Source organism: Giraffa tippelskirchi, chromosome 3, assembly GCF_054371585.1.
Source record: "Giraffa tippelskirchi isolate mGirTip1 chromosome 3, T2T-mGirTip1v1.2.pri, whole genome shotgun sequence".
In the NCBI taxonomy this organism is placed as follows: Eukaryota; Metazoa; Chordata; class Mammalia; order Artiodactyla; family Giraffidae; genus Giraffa; species Giraffa tippelskirchi.
In genome coordinates this window covers 121226655-121242039 of record NC_137277.1, presented here as the reverse complement: position 1 = coordinate 121242039, position 15385 = coordinate 121226655, and the positions used below count along the sequence as shown (strand labels likewise).

General features: G+C 41.7%; 1 protein-coding gene across 5 annotated transcripts in view; it reads left to right on the top strand.

The window, feature by feature from the left end:
* Positions 1 to 15385, top strand: part of THSD7B (thrombospondin type 1 domain containing 7B) — a 1641422-nt gene that overhangs the window by 532649 nt on the left and 1093388 nt on the right. For 2 of the 5 annotated variants that reach the window (XR_014079260.1, XM_081579097.1), the window contains exon 1: positions 6373 to 6517. The exons of 1 other annotated variant lie outside the window; for it this stretch is intronic. The gene's annotated coding sequence lies outside the window, so the exon portion shown is untranslated. Of the gene's footprint in view, positions 1 to 6372; positions 6523 to 15385 lie in introns of those variants that run through there. 2 more of the 5 variants (XM_081579098.1, XM_081579095.1) reach the window with 1 other exon arrangement.

Below are 15385 nucleotides of genomic sequence, written 5' to 3'. Positions count from 1 at the left end.
AAGTAGTGGTGGCCATATGTCCAACATCAGTTAAATATGGAAAGATATGCTAATCCTCAGGAATCAAAATCTGATGGTGAAAGTAAGACCTGTGCAGACTTTTCTTAGCATTTTGAATGCCTTTTGTGGAAACTGGTAACTAATTGCTAACGAGAGATTATGCCTCAGAGGTTGATGACACTGCTTGCCTTTTTATAATCTTTCCTTTTTCGAAAAAATGTTTTAGAAAATACTAATTCATTAAGCAAACACAGTAATCTTCACAGATTGTTATCGAAATATTTCATTTGCATACTGACTCAGGCATCCGATAGGGGAGAATAAATCTGATGCAATTCATTAATATAGATGTTCTGGGTGAATGTTTTCCTGGCTGCACTGTGATGTTTTTTTCAACTCAGATTTCTATTAAGCCACTGGCTTTTAATGCCACGCATTACCATGTCTGCTGTCTTTAATGGATAATGCTGTCGATACCGCTAAGCAAACAAGCACTTGGCCAAGAAGTAGTTGTATGTACCTTCTGGCTCCCAGGAGGAGGCCAAGTGAGTGGCCGGATTGAGATAAGAGCATCCAGCAGCCTCACCATAGGCTTAGACATGGCTCCCGTGCTTATCTGAATCCAGCCTGCCTGGCAGGGTTATAGCCCCAAGGAATGCTGGAGGACAAGGTCTCAGGATGGACTTCAGAGGAAAATAATTCTGTATATAAATCAGCGTTAGGGAATTCAGAAGAAAACTAAGGCTAAAGCACCATACTAAAGCACGTGTGAGCACATGCAATATAAACACGTGTACTAGGTTTTACAGAGAAGCAGTATTGCATAGAGATTAAGGGAACAGACTTTGGACTCCAACGTCCTAGTTTCTTATCTATGCCTTAGTTTACTCATTGGTAAATGGAGAATCTTAGTGTTCTCTCTTTCTCTTTCTCTCTCTCTCTGGGTTGTTCTGAAGATTAAGTGGCTGTCAGGGGATAGCTAGTGTTTTACCTTTTACTGTTGGTATCTAGTCCCGAGTCTGGGCAAAATTCAGTGCACTGGCATTCAGTACACACTCACTGAACACCTACTGGGTGTCAGTCCCTGGGCCAGGCACTAGGAACACAGTGATAAATACAACACAGTCTCTGCCTTAAAGAAAACACAGGCCAGTAGAGGAGATAGATATGCAAATGGTAGGTTTAATTCTGTGTGATGAAAAGAATAAGAGATGCAGACATGAAGCTCCAGAGGTAGTAGAGTGAAGGGAGATTGTCCTCTGATTGAGAAAGTTTACAAGGAAATGGTTTACATAGATTTTAAATACTCTGCTGGCGTTTCAGGTGTGAGTAGGAGTTGAATTGTCAAGAGTGTGAGTAATGAGGGAGAACGAAAGGGTTAAAGTGAAAGTGTTAGTTGCTTAGTTGTGTCTGACGCTTTGCAACCCCATGGACTATAGTTTGCCAGGCTCCTCTGTCCATTGAATTCTCCAGGCAAGAATACTGGAGTGGGTGACCATTTCCTGCTCCAGGATATCTTCTTGACCCAAGGACTGAACCCGGGTCTCCCACAATGCAGTCAGATTCTTTACCCTCTGAACCACCAGGAAAGCCCCGTAACGGTTAAAGAAAACAGGTATTGAATGAAGAATAGGGGAGGAAAATATGCTGTTATCTTTCATTCATTTTGTTTGTTCATTTGTTTCTTTGGTTTGGCAGTGAGAGTCTTGGTTCTGGAGTATTCCCAATTCTTAATCTAAATTTGCAACAGTTCCATGCTTAATGGAAGCATCGTACTGGGAGAATTCCCTCCTATTCTGGGAACTGGTGGCCCAGCTGCCTTTGAACTGCCACTTATAGACCACCGGCTTCTCTCTGAAGATGGAGTCTAGACTTGGTCCATTATTGTGCTTTTGAGATGACCTTCTGGCCAAACCAAATCAAGAAACTGTTTGCACATCAAATCCAAATTCTTAGCTATTCAGAGTTTCATTCTTTCGGGAGAAATGAGATGGTAAAACTTTGAGACAACTTATGAATTTCAAAATAAAACCATCTTCTTTGTAGACGGAGGCTGAAGGATGGGAGTGGTGATTCTCACAATCACCTTTTCTGTTTCTCCTGCTCTTTGTCACTTGCCTGACTTTCAACAAACTATCATAGTGAGAACAGATCAAAAACCACCCCAGTTTCCAATTCATTAAAATTAAATGTGCCACATCTTACAAGTGAAAATACAATTTTCAGATGGAGAAATGGAAACTTTTTTTCCCTTGTATTTTGCTATTACTGTCCCTGCAGTCTCACAGTTGACAGTCTTAACTTTAAAAGGCTGTTTCACACAGATTCACACAGAATGTATTTTGGGAGCATTAGCAATTGGGAGGGAAGGGAGTTTGCATGGCATTCTTAGGAGAGCCAGCCTGTGAAGGACCTCTGAGCTGACCATGAGAACCACACTCCCTTTCTTTATTTTTTAATTGATTTTATTGAAGTATAGATGATTTACAATGTTGTGTTAGTTTCTGCTGTATAGCAAAGTGACTCAGTTATACACATATATACATGTTTTTAATGTTCTTTTCCATTATGGTCTATTACAGGATATTGAATATAGTTCCCTGTGCTATACAGGAGGACCTTGTTGTTTATCCATTCCATATAGAATTCTTTGCATCACTAATTCCAAATTCCCAGTCTCTTCCTCTCTGTTCCCCACACACCCACCTTGGCAGCCACAAGTCTGTTCTCTATGTCTGTGGGCCTGTTTCTGTTTCATAGATAGGTTCATTTGTGTCATACTTTAGATTGTACATATAAGTGATATCATATGCTATTTGTCTTTCTCTTAATGACATTTCACTTAGTATGATAATCTCTAGTTCAAGCAGGCTGCTGCAAATGGCATTATTTTCTTCTTTTTTATGGCTAAGTAATATTGTGTATATGTACCACATCTTCTTTATCCATTCATCTGTTGATGGGCAATTACATCGCTTGCATGTCTTGACCACTATAAGTAGTGCTGCAGTGAACCCTGAGAACACCCCCTTTCTGATGGTCCCAGCCTGGCTGAATCCAACTGGAAACCAAAATGTTCATAAGTCACTTTCCCAGTGCTGTTAAGTAGAAAATGACATGTATTATTTCTAGGCTGGTCATTGTCTTGCCCCTGCTTGTACTTATTGGCAGAAGGGGAAACTCAGAACCATCCATTTTCTTCCCTACATCTCTTCCTCCTCCTAGATTCCCAATCTTAGTGATGCCACCATCTTCCCTCATGAGAATCTGGGAGTCACCCCACACCTCTCATTGTCTTTAATTTTTTTTCTTAATTGGTGACTGTTATTTCTATTCCTTTAACTTTCTTTGCATCTCTTCCATTCTTCTCCTTAGTGATTGTATAGCTAGACGGAGGTTTCTAATTGACAGAAAAAAAATTTTCATATCATATTTCAAAACATCTTTCATCTAGATGTCTGTAGTAGCCAATCACTGGATCTTGCTGCCTTTGGTCTCATACTACTATTACAGAGTTACAAAACTGATCCTGTTTTATATTTTAGTGTCTCTAAGACCAATTCTAAACTTCTTAGCCCGGCACAGAAGGTCTTCTGTCATTCAGCTTGCCTTCCTCACCAACTGCATTTTTTTCGATTCCCTCACATATATCTTACGCATCAGGCATACTTAACTATGAGCAACTCATCAGATATGCCTTGCAGTTTCTCTTCCTGCCTTTGCCTGTGTTCTTCCTGTTATTTGATTTCCCTTTCTCCTCTAATCTGCCTGTCAAACCCCTTCAACTCATCTCTCTATGAATTCTTTCTTGAATCACCTGTGTCAGTCACCTTCTGGTAGGAGATAGCTCGTTCAAAGTGGGTAACTTGAGGAGAGTTTAATAAAGAGAATATTTACAAAGATGTGAGCAGGATGTGGGAAAATCACAAAGGAGATAGAGAAGTCAGGACCCTGAGGCTGAAACGGGGCTCCTGTTGGTCCCCTCCCAGCACAAGGAAGCTGTTACCTGAGCCCAGGGACAAAGGGGGCTGTTTGAGGCATGTGGGCAGCCCACAGCCACCTACCTGCCCTCTCTGCAGGAAGGGACTTAAGGGAACAAATACCCTAACCTTACTCTTTTCCCTCCCTTCAATCTCCTGCCAGCACTCAGCATTGGTTACAATAAAAAGGACTAGGACAGGAAAAGCCAGGGATTTTAGATTGTATTAGTCAGCCTTCTGGGGCACAGAGGAGGATGAAGGAGACTGAAGCATGGAACTCAAAGGATAAACAGAAGATACCTGGCACCCCACCCAAGCTGAAGTGATCAGTCTGTGACCCAGAGGGCCTGGTTTGCACTTCTCTTACTGCCTTTATAATGACACTTTGCCATGACTTGTTTGTGCATTTATCTCCTCTACTATGTTATAACCTTTTGGATAGCAAGATACATGTGGCTTTGGGTTTGTATTAATCTTTGTATTCCTGTTGCTTACCATAGTGCCTGCCTTGCAGCAAACACACTATAAACTCTTACCTAAACAAAATTGGTTCATTCAGAGAACCATGAAGAAAGTGATGGCCCTAGAGAGTAAGGGAACTGACTCTTCTCTCCTTGGGTCTTGGAAGGGAGGGAACATGTCTTGGCCACTGTAGTGATGCAGTGAACACTGAACATGATTGTTGACACCAGCAATCCCTCTTCATGTTCCCTGCCTTCTTGTCTGACATTTTCCACTTCTGTCCTCACTCCCTCCCTCTGGTCCCTTGGTCCCCATTCTCACAGGACACTAATGTCTGGGATCTCTAAATCTCAAATCATTATCCGTCCACCTTGAGGTACTAAAACAGACACAAGAAAAGCACTTCAGGAAAATAATAACTCATTTCTTAGTTTCTCTGTGAAGTCTTAGTGTCATTGCTGCTCTGGTTAGGTGAGCTGCACCATTGAGAAATGTTGAATTTCCTCCTGTTTGATTCTTCTTACCTAAAATATGGAGGGAGTCATCCCCTAAGTAGATTCTTAGCCGCTTCCTCTTCTGAGTTCCAGTCTCTATGTGGCTCTCTTAGGCTAAGGATATTGTAGAAAAGATATCCCCAGCCTGGAATATATCACTTGAGAACAAATGAAGAGAACCTCCTCATCTCCTGCTCCTCATTCCAACCCTAGAGCCAGAAGACCTATGGCATGTATAATTAATATGGTGGCTCTAGTTGGCTTCCTTTGTGTTCACAGATGCATATCTGAATCCTCTTTGTGTTTAGATTGCAGAGAGAGAGGCTGAGGGCTTAGAACCAAGCTTTGATAAATGAAGAAAAGATGATCCTGATGGGAAAGAGCAGAACATACGCTTGTATAGTTTGTTCCAGGTAGAGCTCTCTTCCATGACTCGAGGGTTGAGTTTCCTTTTTTTGGTGGAGATTATAGCTCACTGAGGATATCATTGGAATTTTGTATGCTTTAGATTCCTCTTTTCTAGTACTATCTTCTTTAAAGTCAACATATATTAAATGGACACTAAATATTCAAGAACGTTTTTGCTATGTTCTGTCTCTAGCATACAGAAGGCATATGTTAACAGTGTGTTTAGCGATGTTGTTGTTGTTTAGTTGCCAAATTGTGTCCAGCTGTTTTGTGACCCTATGGACAATAGCCCACCAGTCCCCTCTGTCTATGGGATTTCCAAGGCAAGAATACTGGAGTGGGTTGCCAGTTCCTTCTCTAGAGGATCTTCCCAACCCAGGGATTGAATCTGGGTCTCCTGCATTGCGGGCAGATTCTTTACTACTGAGCCACCAGGGAAGCCTGTTTGTCTTCAGCGACAAACCTTAGACTTTTCCCATGGAACAGGAGATGGCTGTAGAGTAGAAAGCTGTGAGGTACTTGAGGAAAGAGAGAGGAAATTTGCAGTAAATCCCTGGTGTGGCTATTTTAGCCTGGCATGGGTGTTCTTGCTATGGACTTCCTGTTCTTTCCCTGTGAGAACCCGTAATATACTTTATTATTACTTCCTTTTAAACGTCTCTCTGTTCCATTAGACTGTATGCCTATTGGGCAGGAATTTTGCCTTATAATCCTGGAATTTAGCACAGGGACCCATAGTAGACACTCAGCAATTACCTGTGTGAAATAATGAATTTGTGTTGTTTGAAGAACATCTTTGTGCCAGTATTCACTTTGTTCAATATGTAGGGCCATCTTTAGTGTAGTAGCTGTGTAGTGTGGCCATGGGAAGGAACATGACTTTATTTCTTCTGACTTTCCTGGAGGGATAAGTTTGCAAGTTGTTCTCCTATAGCTATAAGACCCAGACAGGAGAGATGATTGTGATGTCATCTACTTATTCTGACTTGAAGGCTCTTGAGGTCTCTGAATATCATCCCTTACCACTTGGGCCACTCACTATCAGCCTGTCAAAATGGATATGTAACTCATGGAGCAGAAGTATTGATGATCATGGACTTGTTAACTCTGATATCAGATCAACTGGAATGAAATGTGGGCCTGGAACACAGGATGGCTATGTTTTTGAGGAAGGTAAGGTAAGGAAAAAAGGGCTTTTATATATTGGTCCTTAGTGTAGGGTGAGCATAAAGGAAGGAATCAGGTTATCTGGTCATCTGACCGAGGCAGAGTGGGCTGTCATGACAGAGAAGGTCTGGGTGAAAGACCTTCAGGCCAGGTGCCTGGAGAAACAGAAGAAGGTATGATAAGGGGAGCAGGAGTCTGCAAATATTTCAAATCTTACCTGGCAATTTGCTGGGAGATTTATAAGATGGGCTAAGACACCTGGGTCTACTTTTGACCTTAAACACACATGTAGACCCTGCACACACCCAGATGGGAAATTGAAGCTAAAGCAAGGCTTTTGGTCAAAACAGATTGAATACGGTTCAAAGTGATCATGTGCACCTATTAAATGTCAATGTCTTATGAGCCCCATGAGACACTCTCTCAGGGCATACATAAGGCGTGTAAGACCTCATCCTTTCCCCTGGGAATCTCACACTATAGTTTTGAACACTTCCTAACAGAATATCAAGCCAACCACTCTTTGCCTTGTATTTAAAACATATCAATCTTTGCTCAGTCAATAATGTAGGCCATCTGCCTTCCAGACTCTTGTCAGAGAAAATAGCCTCAAATTGTCAGCTCTCGAGCCCCTATCAGAATCCAATCTGAGAGAAGAGGTAGTTAAGGAAGATGGTTTTGAAGGAATGGTTTTCAAACATTTTCTTTTGCATCAGGTCTTTTTCTTTCAATGATATCTTACCTGGAAACTCAGTGTGGGAAAGAGAGAAACGTGGGAGTGCTCTGACTGTAGAGGGTGAAAAGTCCTCAGCCTCTCTGTGGCCCCTGCATCTGGCCCCCTTGTCCCAAAGGAGTACAGTGTGGAACCACAGGTCTAAGGGAGGTGTATTGGGTTGGCCAAAAATTTCTTTCAGGTTTATCTGTAGGATGTAATGGAAAACCCCCAACAAACTTTTTGGCCAACCCTACAAGACCTTTACTCCTCTCTGAGTTCATCCCTTGTAAACATTCGGATGAGAGCCACAGCCAGGACTCCTTTAGCTTAGCATGTGCAAAATTGCCGCTTATGCTCTTAGCTTACCCTGAGAGCAAAAGCAAGAATATTTGTATGTTTTTCTTATTATGCATTTTTGAATTGATAGAAAAAATTATACAGAGAGAGTACTACTTTTGTAGTTTAAAAAAAAGCAGAAAGGGAAGGTGTGTAAAAAGCAGTACCTTTGGAAGATGGATCTGGAGTGGACTTAGAATAAGTTGAAAATATTTGAGGCTCCATGCAGGGAAGAGCTTGGAAGCTGGTGTCTTCACCTGAGAGTGATGCCATAGACATCTGGACCAAGGTGACAGCAGATACAGGATGGAGTCATCATTCATGAGACCTGTTCAGTCTGAGAGTAGATGGTCAGGGGAACATCGGAGACATTAGGAGAACAGAAGGATGGAAGGGCCATGACAGAAATGGCAGAAGGTATGTGTGGGGAAATCCTGAGAGATTTGATCAGTAGAGTTTGTGTAAGGAGGCATATTTGGAGAAGACAACGGCAACCCACTCCAGTACTCTTGCCTGGAAAATCCCATGGATGGAGAAGCCTGGTAGTCTGCAGTCCATGGAGTCACTAAGAGTCGGACACAACTGAGCGACTTCACTTTCACTTTTCACTTTCATGCATTGGAGAAGGAAATGGCAACCCACTCAAGTGTTCTTGCCTGGAGAATCCCAGGGACGGGGGAGCCTGGTGGGCTGCCATCTATGGGGTCGCACAGAGTTAGACACAACTGAAGCGAATTAGCAGCAGCAGCAAAAAGGAGGCATGTTCCCTGACCTTCAGAAATCAGAATAAGAGAGAGCCACAGTTATTGAGAAGAACATGCTCTGTTGTGTCATGAGGGTCATAGAAGTTGAAGTGAATGCGAGTGGATTATATGCTTGAAGTGATAATATCAAGCATTCATTGAGGATTCTGTTAACTAGTAGAAGATGCTTCTGGCCGAAAGTTCTTCTGGATGAGATAGTTGCCTACATCCTAAGATCCTTTTCTGAATAATGCAGTTTGATCAGATCCTAGTGATTCAGTACAAATATTTACATTTCTGTACATAATGAAGGATACTTTCCCCCAAAGGCTTTCATATCTATTCTCTTGTTCTTCAAACACTCTTTGAGGGAAGTAGAGCAAATAGTGTCCTGAATTCAAGGAAAGAGATAGAGGTATAAAGTTAAACAATACCTTTGTAGGTGATAGGAGAGCCAACCTGGGACCTAGAATATGGCCTGCAACCCTGTAGTGTCTTCCCCATCACATGGGCTCATCCAGTAGGGCTCTGCAACTCTGTGTGTCTGTTGGTGAGAACACGCCAAGTAGCTGACCCTTTAAATTATTTATTAATTTTTGACTGTGCTGTGTCTTCATTGCTATACCAGCTTTTCTCTAGTTGCAGCAAGCAGGGGCTCTGCTCTAACGGCAATGCTGGGGCTTCTCTTGTTGCAGAGCCTGGGCTCTAGGGCACGTGGGCTTCGGTAGTTGTGGCTCCGGGGCTCTAGAGCACAGGCTCAGTAGTGTGGCTCATGGACTTGTTGCTCCATGGCATGTGGGATCTTCCCGGACCAGTGATTAAACCCATGTCTCCTGGATTGGCAGATGGATTCCTTACCACTGAGCCACCAAGGAAGCTCCCAAGTAACTGACTCTTAAAATCATTCCAGGTTTCCGCTCTGTTTGGTAGTCTGCTCACCACCTTTCCAAACTTTTCTGAATTGGTTATTGAATGTTGATCACTTGGCTTGAAGAGCTGCATTTCATTTTTCCAATGTCTCAATTTTATTCATTTAGCTGATATCTGGTGTCCCCTTATCCATATTTTATCCACATTAGCACCAGCTTATGTGTCTGAGCTCTCATTTAATATGCACGACCAGGTGTGGTCTGCATGTTGATGGCTTCGAGGGTGTCTTCCTTGAAGCTTCCTGTCCTCCCATTCTGGATATTTTCGCTGGTCTTGAGGCTTGTCTCTGGTTCCTGTCAGTGTGCTTACAGAGGTGTCCTATACATTTTGTGTAAATGTGACCTTTGCAATGTTTTTAAGTTAACCTCTTTTACTGATGAGGAGTGATGCTTCTTGCTTGTGAAATATTGTGTAGTTAAGCACTTAAAAATACACACACACACATGTGTGTGTAGTAGTTTGTATATAGTATGTGTGTGTGTGTGTGTGTGTGTGTAGTATGTGTCTATCTGTCTATGCATACATGCATACACTTACCTTAGGTTCAGGACTAGGCCTTGAAATCTAGGTATGAAAATGTCCCTAAGAGTGACCTTGTGTATGAATTGTCTGTGGGAGAACATGATCAGTTTGTCTTATTCAGCCTCCTGAAAAGATTATTTATACCAAGGGGAACATTTACTTAGAAGCACTAACTTTTGGACATACCAGTATTCTTAAAGGCTGTTACATCCAAACTCTCATTTCGTACTTACAAAGATTTTTTTTAAATTATGGAATTAGTTTAACATCATCCACCTCACTACGACTCAACTGGGATTGAAGCCTTGGGATTTCCTACTTCCTATTTTAACTCCTACCATGTATCCCTTTCTCTCCTCTCTATGTGTAACTTTGTTTACAGGAGATAACAGATTTTAGGAGAGAAATTGAAATTAGAGTTCAACATTGTGATCCTTTAACATTTTACCGTAGATGTTGCTATGAATCATCGTACTTGATCCTGAATTGCTTGGGACCCTGTAGCATCCAAACACCTAAAAGACAGAAGCAGAGAATGGAGAGTCTCATGGGTGAAAAGAAAAGTTTTCAATGTGGTTAATTGGAAACAGGGTCTTGGGGCTACATCTAGTCAGAAGGATCTCTTCCCTGGCCTTCAGTAAGGCAGGCCACACTATCACCTTCTCCTCTTGCCTTTCTTTCTCCTCATCACCCCCCACATATTGAAACTATGAAGCTGCACTACCCTGCCTCGCAAAGAGGATATAATTGCCAAAGGGTCTTCTGTTGCCACCACCTCGAGGCTGTCTTTTTGTAGTCACTCCAGGACAAGAGGAGATTTTGGCACAGGGTAGTTAATTATGTCTGTCTGATGCTGAAACAACACAATTTATGCCATGTGGTCAAACATCTGGTAAAAATCACTGAATAAAAACCAAATTGGCTGAACCCATTAGTGCTGGAAACAACTGGTCATTTGTATCAGAACTCTCACTCTGGCAGTTCTTGCTGATATAATACATGTGGAACACCAGACTTGGCCCTGCCCTTGTCCAGATTTGATGAAATAATAAGGAATTTGTAGGTGAGCTAGAATAGAAGTTTTGCAGTGAAATTCTTTCTAAATAATTCTTTCTTGCTGGTGGGGATTTTCTACCCTAAAGAGATAAGGTTAAGAGGGAAATCTGTGATGGGGTTGGGCCAGCATGGGGCTATGTATATACCTGGCCAGGGGTGAGGCACATAAAGGTCAGACAGCTGGTGCTTCCACATAGCCAGGGGTGATTCAGACCATTTAGGCCATTTAGAAATGTTGACTCTATGGTCTGTGTACCAGCTTATAACTACTTAGTAACTCATCAGTTTAGCTAAATGAGATGAACTGGTGATGTACATAGGCATAGCCAAGGTCCCCTATTTGTGATGTTTTATGCATGAAACGGGTCTGGACTTTGTTCCTGCCTATGATCTTGGAATCTAAAACACCTAATTATGAGCGGAATTATGTAAATGCATAGTTGTCTCTACAACAAAGTAGCCCTAAGACCGCTACTTTCTTTACTTGTTAATAATATTTCAGTTCAGTTCAGTCACTCAGTCATGTCCGACTCTACAGCACACCAGGCCTCCCTCTCCATCACCAACTCCCGGAGTTCACCCAAACTGATGTCCATTGAGTCGATGATGCCATCCAACCATCTCATCCTCTGTCGTCCCCTTCTCCTCCCGCCCTGTCTTTCCCAGCATCAGGGTCTTTTCAGATGAGTCAGCTCTTCACATCAGGTGGCCAAAGTATTGGAGTTTCAGCTTCAACATCAGTCCTTCCAATGAATAGTCAGGACTGATCTCCTTTAGAATGGACTGGTTGGATCTCCTTGCAGTCCAAGGGACTCTTAAGAGTCTTCTCCAACACCACAGTACAAAAGCATCAATTCTTCAGTACTCAGCTTTCTTTATAGTCCAATTCTCACATACATGACTACTGGAAAAACCACAGCCTTAACTAGACAGACCTTTGTTGGCAAAGTAATGTCTGCTTTTTAATATACTATCTAGGTTGGTCATAATTGCTTTATTTATTCATTCATTCTTATCTTTAATTTTTAAAATTTTCAATTTATGGAAGTTATATTTTCTCTTGTTCTCCTCCCTTCAAATATTTCAGTGTGTATTTTTTAGAAATAAGAATGTTTCTAACATAATCATAGTTTACCATATAAAGATCTTCTCATCAAACTTTCATCTGTTAATTTTAGCATCCATTCATGATTCTTGCCTTATTCATTTTGAATGGCCAATCTAATGAATATCTTCTAGGTTTCAGCTATTAGACAGATACATAGATTGACATAACTCAGTCTCTAACCTCAGTTGCGAGGAAAAGCAGACATGAAAACAATACATTATAGTCAGAGTGGCAAGTGTAAGGACAAAGAAAGGGTAGTTCAGAAGATATCACAACAGGCTCTGCCTGGAGAAAGCAGGTCAGAGAGAACCTCACAGAAGAGGTAATTCTGGAGGTGGTGGGAGTGTCTCCATTTAGAGTTTAGGACATATTCTGAGCCATATACATTATTATGGAGATATGAAGTCTTAGCTGCTCTAAATGTGAGACATTCCTACTACCTGCTTTTTTTACCTCTCGATATTTCTCAGTGTTTTCAAACCTTTTGACCTCTATCCACAGTAAGAAATATACATTGTAGCATGGACACACACACAAACACTCTCACTTACAGAAATACAAAGTCTTAACTTTACTACTTATGATTTATTCTTAAATTTTCTGTTCTTCTCTATTCTGTGAATAAATGCAGAACTAGTACATCCAATATGTTGAGAATGAGGACCTGGAATCTACATTTCTTAACAAGTTCTCTCTGTCGTTCTGATGCTGACCTAGGGTATTGCCTTAGGGAAGGGTGAAAAGTATTCTGAGATATAAGGAGTGGCCCAAGGTGGCTCTGTTCAATAGACAAATGAGTGGATTTCAAAGTTTAGCCATGGAGAAACCCTGCTCTGGTTAATATGTTAGATCTATGTCATCAGAGGGTTCATTTGCTGACTTACAGCTAATAACAAAAAGAAGGGAACCAATGCCTAGATTTCTTGAAAGCTCAGGTCCATATGTATTTGTGGAGTGGCTCAAATTGATGAGAACTCTTCAGAAACGATGGAGGAGTTCTCCCATGAGAGGGAGGGAAGGTTGCAGTGATGAGATGGTTCATTCCCTTCTGTTAATGTTTCATCCATTCCCATTACACTATTGGAGATGCTGAAGCTGCTGTGTTGAAATGAATTTTAAACTTGGATAAAAGACTATGCAATTCTTGGTCTCTGAAAAGGAATTTCTTGTGCCTGAATAAAATGCTTTAAAATGTGAACCTTTGATGAAGTGTTGGCATACCTCCAATAGGCAGATACTTTCTCTGTAACACATTTGACTCAGAATAAGGTTTAAGTTGGTTGCTCTTTTTTTAAATTTTTTTTATTTTTGAGGCTTAAGGCCCTAAAGGGCCAGGATTACAGAAAAAAAAAAAAAAAAAAGGATAGTGGAAAGTTACAAACTAACTTGGTATAAAAGGAGAAGGATGGGCTATTCCAGGGAGACCAGAAGAAGAAAGTGGTGGGATGCCACATGGGGCCGGAGTTGCAAATTCTGGAAATTGTGGTAGGAGCAGCTTCTGGAGATCATGGAGGTGCTTCAAGATCTTGCTAAGAGTACCTTAGACTTTATCTTATAGTGACAGTCAGTCAGTTGAGGGTGTTAGGTGGGAGACAGATGTGGTCATTCATGACTCTAAAGTGGAAGAGAAGTTGTTCACATTTCCTTCAGAGAGGAAGGTGCAAAGAAGAAAAGATCAGTTAGGAGGTTATTTCAGTAGCATCAGAAGGAGATGCCGAAGAGCTGAAAGCCAGGAGTAGCAGTGGGGTTGATGGTTTTATCTTCTAAGCATTCTCCTTCCACTCTAGTGACTATAATGTATGCTCTGTGAAAGAAGAGGCTTGATTTTTCTCTGTTCTCAGTTTTCAGCACATAGACAATTGCCTGGTTTATGGCAAGTCATCCCTGAAAACTTAATATCTATAGAATTTTTATTATATCATTCAAACAACCAGTTAATTATATGGGAAAACATACCATCGAGATTAATCATTTGGCCTAAATCAGAGATTCTCAATCCTGGATGCTTATTAAAATCACTCAAGGAGTTCTCTCCAGATGAAGTAGCCCATTCCTTCCAGGTCCTCTTTGTTACAACTAAAAAGGACAGTAAGTCTCTGAAAGATAGAAGAGAAACAAAGCAGTGAGTTCTCTGAATTTCTTTTTTTGTTTGTTTGTTTGCTTTTTTTTCCTTTTTACCTTTCTTTAAAATTCATTTATTTTAATTGGAGGCTAAATACTTTACAACATTGTATTGGTTTTTGCCATACATTGACATGAATCAGTCATGGGTTTATATGTATTCCCCATCCTGAACCTCCTTCCCACCTCCCTCCTCATCCCTTCCTTTTGGGTCATCCCAGTGCACCAGCCCTGAGCACCCTGTCTGAATTTATTTATTGCCTTCCATATATCTTGAACTGCCAGCAGGGTTGGGCTGAACAAGCTCCAAGAAAAGCCAGTTTCCCTGGCCGAAGAACTGATAAAAAGGGGGCTTAGCAACAGGAAACTTTGTAATATCACCTTAAGTGAAAGTGAAAGTGTTAGTTACTCAGTTGTGCCTGACTCTTCGTGACCATATGGACTATAGCCTGCCAGACTCCTTATCACATGGAATTCCCCAGGGAATAATACTGGAGTGGGTTGCCATTCCCTTCCTGAGGGCATCTTCCCAACCCAGGGATTGGACCCAGGTCTCCTGCATTGCAGGCAGATTCTGTACCATCTGAGCCACCAGGGAAGCCCCAAACTAATCTCAGTGTGACTCAGATGAGACTCCAACTAAACATCAATGTTACAACTGCACCTCTTCACTCTCTCTCCATGACTTCACCTGATCCAGCAAGAAGTTGATCTTCTGTCCCTACCAGTGGAAGCATAGATGCACTGGAAGATATCACTGGGTAGTGTCCCCAGGGAACAGAGAAATAATTTCCTTCCTCTTCTGGGAGAAATTTGCAGAGCTCTGATGCTCCTGCCAGGAAAGTGTTGGCAAGGTACAACAGCAGCTCCCCCTCTACCAAGCAAAAAGGAGGCAGAAGGTAGTGGTGAGAAGTAGGGTAGTTGACATTTGCTTTACGCCTCTTTCTTATGTCAAAGGAAGCTAGTGAGGAGCTGAGTCTCCGCCTCCACCTTGCAGCAATAGTGGTTTGAGTCAGCCCTCTATTCCCCACTCCACCCGCTTTTTTTTAGCCCTCTACTTCCTACCTCTCCAGTGGCAGCAAGAGATGGAGAGGAAACAGCAGGTGGTTAAGTTAGTGCCCTGCTTTTGCAGGGATGGCATCACAGGGGCCTTGTCAGACATAACCAGCTGGCTTTCAAGCTATACCTCAATGAGGAAATATCTGCTAAAAATGATTAAGATGATCCAGAGTCTCATAATAACTAAAATTTCAGGAATACATCTGAAAATCACATGTTATGGGATGAGCCAAGAAAATGACAGCTGGAATGGGAAAAAGCTTCAGGTAACAAAACAGAATTAA